The following is an 8,859-nucleotide window of genomic DNA, read 5'->3' on the forward strand; positions in this document are numbered from 1 at the left end:
TATTCGAGTTCAGATTTCTGGGACTTAGCGTATTTTTCAAAACTATTAATGGAAATTAAACTATAAATGGGTCTCAAGCTAGGCGTTGGTCAGTAGCTTTTGGCGCAACATGGAGGAAGTATTCGAGTTCAGATTTCTGGGACTTAGCGTATTTTTCAAAACTATTAATGGAAATTAAACTATAAATGGGTCTCAAGCTAGGCGTTGGTCAGTAGCTTTTGGCGCAACATGGAGGAAGTATTCGAGTTCAGATTTCTGGGACTTAGCGTATTTTTCAAAACTATTAATGGAAATTAAACTATAAATGGGTCTCAAGCTAGGCGTTGGTCAGTAGCTTTTGGCGCAACATGGAGGAAGTATTCGAGTTCAGATTTCTGGGACTTAGCGTATTTTTCAAAACTATTAATGGAAATTAAACTATAAATGGGTCTCAAGCTAGGCGTTGGTCAGTAGCTTTTGGCGCAACATGGAGGAAGTATTCGAGTTCAGATTTCTGGGACTTAGCGTATTTTTCAAAACTATTAATGGAAATTAAACTATAAATGGGTCTCAAGCTAGGCGTTGGTCAGTAGCTTTTGGCGCAACATGGAGGAAGTATTCGAGTTCAGATTTCTAGGACTTAGCGTATTTTTCAAAACTATTAATGGAAATTAAACTATAAATGGGTCTCAAGCTAGGCGTTGGTCAGTAGCTTTTGGCGCAACATGGAGGAAGTATTCGAGTTCAGATTTCTGGGACTTAGCGTATTTTTCAAAACTATTAATGGAAATTAAACTATAAATGGGTCACAAGCTAGGCGTTGGTCAGTAGCTTTTGGCGCAACATGGAGGAAGTATTCGAGTTCAGATTTCTGGGACTTAGCGTATTTTTCAATCATATTAAACCGAATCAAACATAAAAATGATGAAACCTACACGACGTTCCTAGGTTATGGACGAAAAGTGACGATTTAGTGCCGGTCAGGATAGCCGTGCACCAAAATTGTGTACCGATCAGGGAAAGTACAACACGGAGGGCGCAGCCCGAGCGTACGCGTTCATGGATGTCCATGTTGGTACAAGTTGCCGGTCAGGATAGCCGTGCACCAAAATTGTGTACCGATCAGGGAAAGTACAATACGGAGGGCGCAGCCCGAGCGTACGCGTTCATGGATGTCCATGTTGGTACACATGCACCAAAATTGTGTACCGATCAGGGAAAGTACACTACGTACGCGTTCATGGATGTCCATGTTGGTACAAGTTGCCGGTCAGGATAGCCGTGCACCAAAATTGTGTACCGATCAGGGAAAGTACAACACGGAGGGCGCAGCCCGAGCGTACGCGTTCATGGATGTCCATGTTGGTACACATGCACCAAAATTGTGTACCGATCAGGGAAAGTACACTACGTACGCGTTCATGGATGTCCATGTTGGTACAAGTTGCCGGTCAGGATAGCCGTGCACCAAAATTGTGTACCGATCAGGGAAAGTACAACACGGAGGGCGCAGCCCGAGCGTACGCGTTCATGGATGTCCATGTTGGTACACATGCACCAAAATTGTGTACCGATCAGGGAAAGTACAACACGGAGGGCGCAGCCCGAGCGTACGCGTTCATGGATGTCCATGTTGGTACACATGCACCAAAATTGTGTACCGATCAGGGAAAGTACAATACGGAGGGCGCAGCCCGAGCGTACGCGTTCATGGATGTCCATGTTGGTACACATGCACCAAAATTGTGTACCGATCAGGGAAAGTACACTACGTACGCGTTCATGGATGTCCATGTTGGTACAAGTTGCCGGTCAGGATAGCCGTGCACCAAAATTGTGTACCGATCAGGGAAAGTACAACACGGAGGGCGCAGCCCGAGCGTACGCGTTCATGGATGTCCATGTTGGTACACATGCACCAAAATTGTGTACCGATCAGGGAAAGTACAACACGGAGGGCGCAGCCCGAGCGTACGCGTTCATGGATGTCCATGTTGGTACACATGCACCAAAATTGTGTACCGATCAGGGAAAGTACACTACGTACGCGTTCATGGATGTCCATGTTGGTACAAGTTGCCGGTCAGGATAGCCGTGCACCAAAATTGTGTACCGATCAGGGAAAGTACAACACGGAGGGCGCAGCCCGAGCGTACGCGTTCATGGATGTCCATGTTGGTACACATGCACCAAAATTGTGTACCGATCAGGGAAAGTACAACACGGAGGGCGCAGCCCGAGCGTACGCGTTCATGGATGTCCATGTTGGTACACATGCACCAAAATTGTGTACCGATCAGGGAAAGTACAATACGGAGGGCGCAGCCCGAGCGTACGCGTTCATGGATGTCCATGTTGGTACACATGCACCAAAATTGTGTACCGATCAGGGAAAGTACACTACGTACGCGTTCATGGATGTCCATGTTGGTACAAGTTGCCGGTCAGGATAGCCGTGCACCAAAATTGTGTACCGATCAGGGAAAGTACAACACGGAGGGCGCAGCCCGAGCGTACGCGTTCATGGATGTCCATGTTGGTACACATGCACCAAAATTGTGTACCGATCAGGGAAAGTACACTACGTACGCGTTCATGGATGTCCATGTTGGTACAAGTTGCCGGTCAGGATAGCCGTGCACCAAAATTGTGTACCGATCAGGGAAAGTACAACACGGAGGGCGCAGCCCGAGCGTACGCGTTCATGGATGTCCATGTTGGTACACATGCACCAAAATTGTGTACCGATCAGGGAAAGTACAACACGGAGGGCGCAGCCCGAGCGTACGCGTTCATGGATGTCCATGTTGGTACACATGCACCAAAATTGTGTACCGATCAGGGAAAGTACAATACGGAGGGCGCAGCCCGAGCGTACGCGTTCATGGATGTCCATGTTGGTACACATGCACCAAAATTGTGTACCGATCAGGGAAAGTACACTACGTACGCGTTCATGGATGTCCATGTTGGTACAAGTTGCCGGTCAGGATAGCCGTGCACCAAAATTGTGTACCGATCAGGGAAAGTACAACACGGAGGGCGCAGCCCGAGCGTACGCGTTCATGGATGTCCATGTTGGTACACATGCACCAAAATTGTGTACCGATCAGGGAAAGTACAACACGGAGGGCGCAGCCCGAGCGTACGCGTTCATGGATGTCCATGTTGGTACACATGCACCAAAATTGTGTACCGATCAGGGAAAGTACACTACGTACGCGTTCATGGATGTCCATGTTGGTACAAGTTGCCGGTCAGGATAGCCGTGCACCAAAATTGTGTACCGATCAGGGAAAGTACAACACGGAGGGCGCAGCCCGAGCGTACGCGTTCATGGATGTCCATGTTGGTACAATCTACATGTACGTACCTAGTTTTTGTGTCAAAAGTTGCAATAAAGTGCTTGTATGCTTAAAATGCTTATCTCAACCGGTCACCTTTTGGCCTGCCCTTTTATAGACAGAAACCTAGAAAGATACGCCCGAGGGCGGTAGCCCGAGGGCGAAACTCGCGATTTTTGTGTTTTTCCATTCGCCCGGGACGACGAAATGAGCTCTGTGCACATCGTGCCGAAAACTGTCTTCTCCACCTTTGTTTTTGTCCGTCTGATCATAAAATCACCCTTATTTGTGTACCATTTGGAGTGCGCAGCCCAAACGTACGCGTTAATGTTAATGTTTGTATACACTACATGTATGTTCCTAGGATTTGGTAATTGAGTCAAACACACAATTCCCCGACCGTCGCGGACACCATTCTTGGACAGAAGTCCTAGTACGTAGAGTACTTTCCCTAGGTATGTGCCCGTTCGTGACTATCGTTGCGTGCATACGGACACGCTTGGGTATGTTTACCATACAAGGTTTACTAGGGAAACCAGGAAGGAATTCTAGGCACACGTTTTGTTCCATCCACAGTAACTTTCGTTCTCTTAAGGTAGCTATTTAACTTGTTTGCCATGATAAGCAACCTGCTTCCCCGACCGTCGCGGACACCATTCTTGGACAGAAGTCCTAGTACGTAGAGTACTTTCCCTAGGTATGTGCCCGTTCGTGACTATCGTTGCGTGCATACGGACACGCTTGGGTATGTTTACCATACAAGGTTTACTAGGGAAACCTGCTTGCTCGACCATTGCCCTCCCGTCGCGGACACCATTCTTGGACAGAAGTCCTAGTACGTAGAGTACTTTCCCTAGGTATGTGCCCGTTCGTGACTATCGTTGCGTGCATACGGACACGCTTGGGTATGTTTACCATACAAGGTTTACTAGGGAAACCAGGAAGGAATTCTAGGCACACGTTTTGTTCCATCCACAGTAACTTTCGTTCTCTTAAGGTAGCTATTTAACTTGTTTGCCATGATAAGTAACCTGCTTCCCCGACCGTCGCGGACACCATTCTTGGACAGAAGTCCTAGTACGTAGAGTAATTTCCCTAAGTATGTGCCCGTTCGTGACTATCGTTGCGTGCATACGGACACGCTTGGGTATGTTTACCATACAAGGTTTACTAGGGAAACCTGCTTGCTCGACCATTGCCCTCCCGTCGCGGACACCATTCTTGGACAGAAGTCCTAGTACGTAGAGTACTTTCCCTAGGTATGTGCCCGTTCGTGACTATCGTTGCGTGCATACGGACACGCTTGGGTATGTTTACCATACAAGGTTTACTAGGGAAACCTGCTTGCTCGACCATTGCCCTCCCGTCGCGGACACCATTCTTGGACAGAAGTCCTAGTACGTAGAGTACTTTCCCTAGGTATGTGCCCGTTCGTGACTATCGTTGCGTGCATACGGACACGCTTGGGTATGTTTACCATACAAGGTTTACTAGGGAAACCTGCTTGCTCGACCATTGCCCTCCCGTCGCGGACACCATTCTTGGACAGAAGTCCTAGTACGTAGAGTACTTTCCCTAGGTATGTGCCCGTTCGTGACTATCGTTGCGTGCATACGGACACGCTTGGGTATGTTTACCATACAAGGTTTACTAGGGAAACCTGCTTGCTCGACCATTGCCCTCCCGTCGCGGACACCATTCTTGGACAGAAGTCCTAGTACGTAGAGTACTTTCCCTAGGTATGTGCCCGTTCGTGACTATCGTTGCGTGCATACGGACACGCTTGGGTATGTTTACCATACAAGGTTTACTAGGGAAACCTGCTTGCTCGACCATTGCCCTCCCGTCGCGGACACCATTCTTGGACAGAAGTCCTAGTACGTAGAGTACTTTCCCTAGGTATGTGCCCGTTCGTGACTATCGTTGCGTGCATACGGACACGCTTGGGTATGTTTACCATACAAGGTTTACTAGGGAAACCAGGAAGGAATTCTAGGCACACGTTTTGTTCCATCCACAGTAACTTTCGTTCTCTTAAGGTAGCTATTTAACTTGTTTGCCATGATAAGCAACCTGCTTCCCCGACCGTCGCGGACACCATTCTTGGACAGAAGTCCTAGTACGTAGAGTACTTTCCCTAGGTATGTGCCCGTTCGTGACTATCGTTGCGTGCATACGGACACGCTTGGGTATGTTTACCATACAAGGTTTACTAGGGAAACCTGCTTGCTCGACCATTGCCCTCCCGTCGCGGACACCATTCTTGGACAGAAGTCCTAGTACGTAGAGTACTTTCCCTAGGTATGTGCCCGTTCGTGACTATCGTTGCGTGCATACGGACACGCTTGGGTATGTTTACCATACAAGGTTTACTAGGGAAACCAGGAAGGAATTCTAGGCACACGTTTTGTTCCATCCACAGTAACTTTCGTTCTCTTAAGGTAGCTATTTAACTTGTTTGCCATGATAAGTAACCTGCTTCCCCGACCGTCGCGGACACCATTCTTGGACAGAAGTCCTAGTACGTAGAGTAATTTCCCTAAGTATGTGCCCGTTCGTGACTATCGTTGCGTGCATACGGACACGCTTGGGTATGTTTACCATACAAGGTTTACTAGGGAAACCTGCTTGCTCGACCATTGCCCTCCCGTCGCGGACACCATTCTTGGACAGAAGTCCTAGTACGTAGAGTACTTTCCCTAGGTATGTGCCCGTTCGTGACTATCGTTGCGTGCATACGGACACGCTTGGGTATGTTTACCATACAAGGTTTACTAGGGAAACCTGCTTGCTCGACCATTGCCCTCCCGTCGCGGACACCATTCTTGGACAGAAGTCCTAGTACGTAGAGTACTTTCCCTAGGTATGTGCCCGTTCGTGACTATCGTTGCGTGCATACGGACACGCTTGGGTATGTTTACCATACAAGGTTTACTAGGGAAACCAGGAAGGAATTCTAGGCACACGTTTTGTTCCATCCACAGTAACTTTCGTTCTCTTAAGGTAGCTATTTAACTTGTTTGCCATGATAAGTAACCTGCTTCCCCGACCGTCGCGGACACCATTCTTGGACAGAAGTCCTAGTACGTAGAGTACTTTCCCTAGGTATGTGCCCGTTCGTGACTATCGTTGCGTGCATACGGACACGCTTGGGTATGTTTACCATACAAGGTTTACTAGGGAAACCTGCTTGCTCGACCATTGCCCTCCCGTCGCGGACACCATTCTTGGACAGAAGTCCTAGTACGTAGAGTACTTTCCCTAGGTATGTGCCCGTTCGTGACTATCGTTGCGTGCATACGGACACGCTTGGGTATGTTTACCATACAAGGTTTACTAGGGAAACCAGGAAGGAATTCTAGGCACACGTTTTGTTCCATCCACAGTAACTTTCGTTCTCTTAAGGTAGCTATTTAACTTGTTTGCCATGATAAGTAACCTGCTTCCCCGACCGTCGCGGACACCATTCTTGGACAGAAGTCCTAGTACGTAGAGTACTTTCCCTAGGTATGTGCCCGTTCGTGACTATCGTTGCGTGCATACGGACACGCTTGGGTATGTTTACCATACAAGGTTTACTAGGGAAACCTGCTTGCTCGACCATTGCCCTCCCGTCGCGGACACCATTCTTGGACAGAAGTCCTAGTACGTAGCGTTCTTTATTGTACTTGATCAGTTTGTATTGCCTTCGCTTTGTTCCATCGACACTTGCTACTGCTCACTAAGGGGTTTTTGTTTGTGATGTGTACGATAAGCCACCGTCTATCCTATCCGGCACTTTATCAACACTTTTCACCCAAGTCATAGGAACGTAGTGTACTTTCCCTGATCGGTACACAATTTTGGTGCACGGCTATCCTGACCGGCAACTTGTACCAACATGGACATCCATGAACGCGTACGCTCGGGCTGCGCCCTCCGTGTTGTACTTTCCCTGATCGGTACACAATTTGGTGCACGGCTATCCTGACCGGCAACTTGTACCAACATGGACATCCATGAACGCGTACGCTCGGGCTGCGCCCTCCGTGTTGTACTTTCCCTGATCGGTACACAATTTTGGTGCACGGCTATCCTGACCGGCAACTTGTACCAACATGGACATCCATGAACGCGTACGCTCGGGCTGCGCCCTCCGTGTTGTACTTTCCCTGATCGGTACACAATTTTGGTGCACGGCTATCCTGACCGGCAACTTGTACCAACATGGACATCCATGAACGCGTACGCTCGGGCTGCGCCCTCCGTGTTGTACTTTCCCTGATCGGTACACAATTTTGGTGCACGGCTATCCTGACCGGCAACTTGTACCAACATGGACATCCATGAACGCGTACGCTCGGGCTGCGCCCTCCGTGTTGTACTTTCCCTGATCGGTACACAATTTTGGTGCACGGCTATCCTGACCGGCAACTTGTACCAACATGGACATCCATGAACGCGTACGCTCGGGCTGCGCCCTCCGTGTTGTACTTTCCCTGATCGGTACACAATTTTGGTGCACGGCTATCCTGACCGGCACTAAATCGTCAGTTTTCGTCCATAACCTAGGAACGTCGTGTAGGTTTCATCATTTTTATGTTTGATTCGGTTAATATGATTGAAAAATACGCTAAGTCCCAGAAATCTGAACTCGAATACTTCCTCCATGTTGCGCCAAAAGCTACTGACCAACGCCTAGCTTGTGACCCATTTATAGTTTAATTTCCATTAATAGTTTTGAAAAATACGCTAAGTCCCAGAAATCTGAACTCGAATACTTCCTCCATGTGGCGCCAAAAGCTACTGACCAACGCCTAGCTTGAGACCCATTTATAGTTTAATTTCCATTAATAGTTTTGAAAAATACGCTAAGTCCCAGAAATCTGAACTCGAATACTTCCTCCATGTTGCGCCAAAAGCTACTGACCAACGCCTAGCTTGAGACCCATTTATAGTTTAATTTCCATTAATAGTTTTGAAAAATACGCTAAGTCCTAGAAATCTGAACTCGAATACTTCCTCCATGTTGCGCCAAAAGCTACTGACAACGCCTAGCTTGAGACCCATTTATAGTTTAATTTCCATTAATAGTTTTGAAAAATACGCTAAGTCCCAGAAATCTGAACTCGAATACTTCCTCCATGTTGCGCCAAAAGCTACTGACCAACGCCTAGCTTGAGACCCATTTATAGTTTAATTTCCATTAATAGTTTTGAAAAATACGCTAAGTCCCAGAAATCTGAACTCGAATACTTCCTCCATGTTGCGCCAAAAGCTACTGACCAACGCCTAGCTTGAGACCCATTTATAGTTTAATTTCCATTAATAGTTTTGAAAAATACGCTAAGTCCCAGAAATCTGAACTCGAATACTTCCTCCATGTTGCGCCAAAAGCTACTGACCAACGCCTAGCTTGAGACCCATTTATAGTTTAATTTCCATTAATAGTTTTGAAAAATACGCTAAGTCCCAGAAATCTGAACTCGAATACTTCCTCCATGTTGCGCCAAAAGCTACTGACCAACGCCTAGCTTGAGACCCATTTATAGTTTAA

This window comes from Anopheles merus, unplaced genomic scaffold, assembly GCF_017562075.2.
Source record: "Anopheles merus strain MAF unplaced genomic scaffold, AmerM5.1 LNR4000111, whole genome shotgun sequence".
Lineage (NCBI taxonomy): Eukaryota > Metazoa > Arthropoda > Insecta > Diptera > Culicidae > Anopheles > Anopheles merus.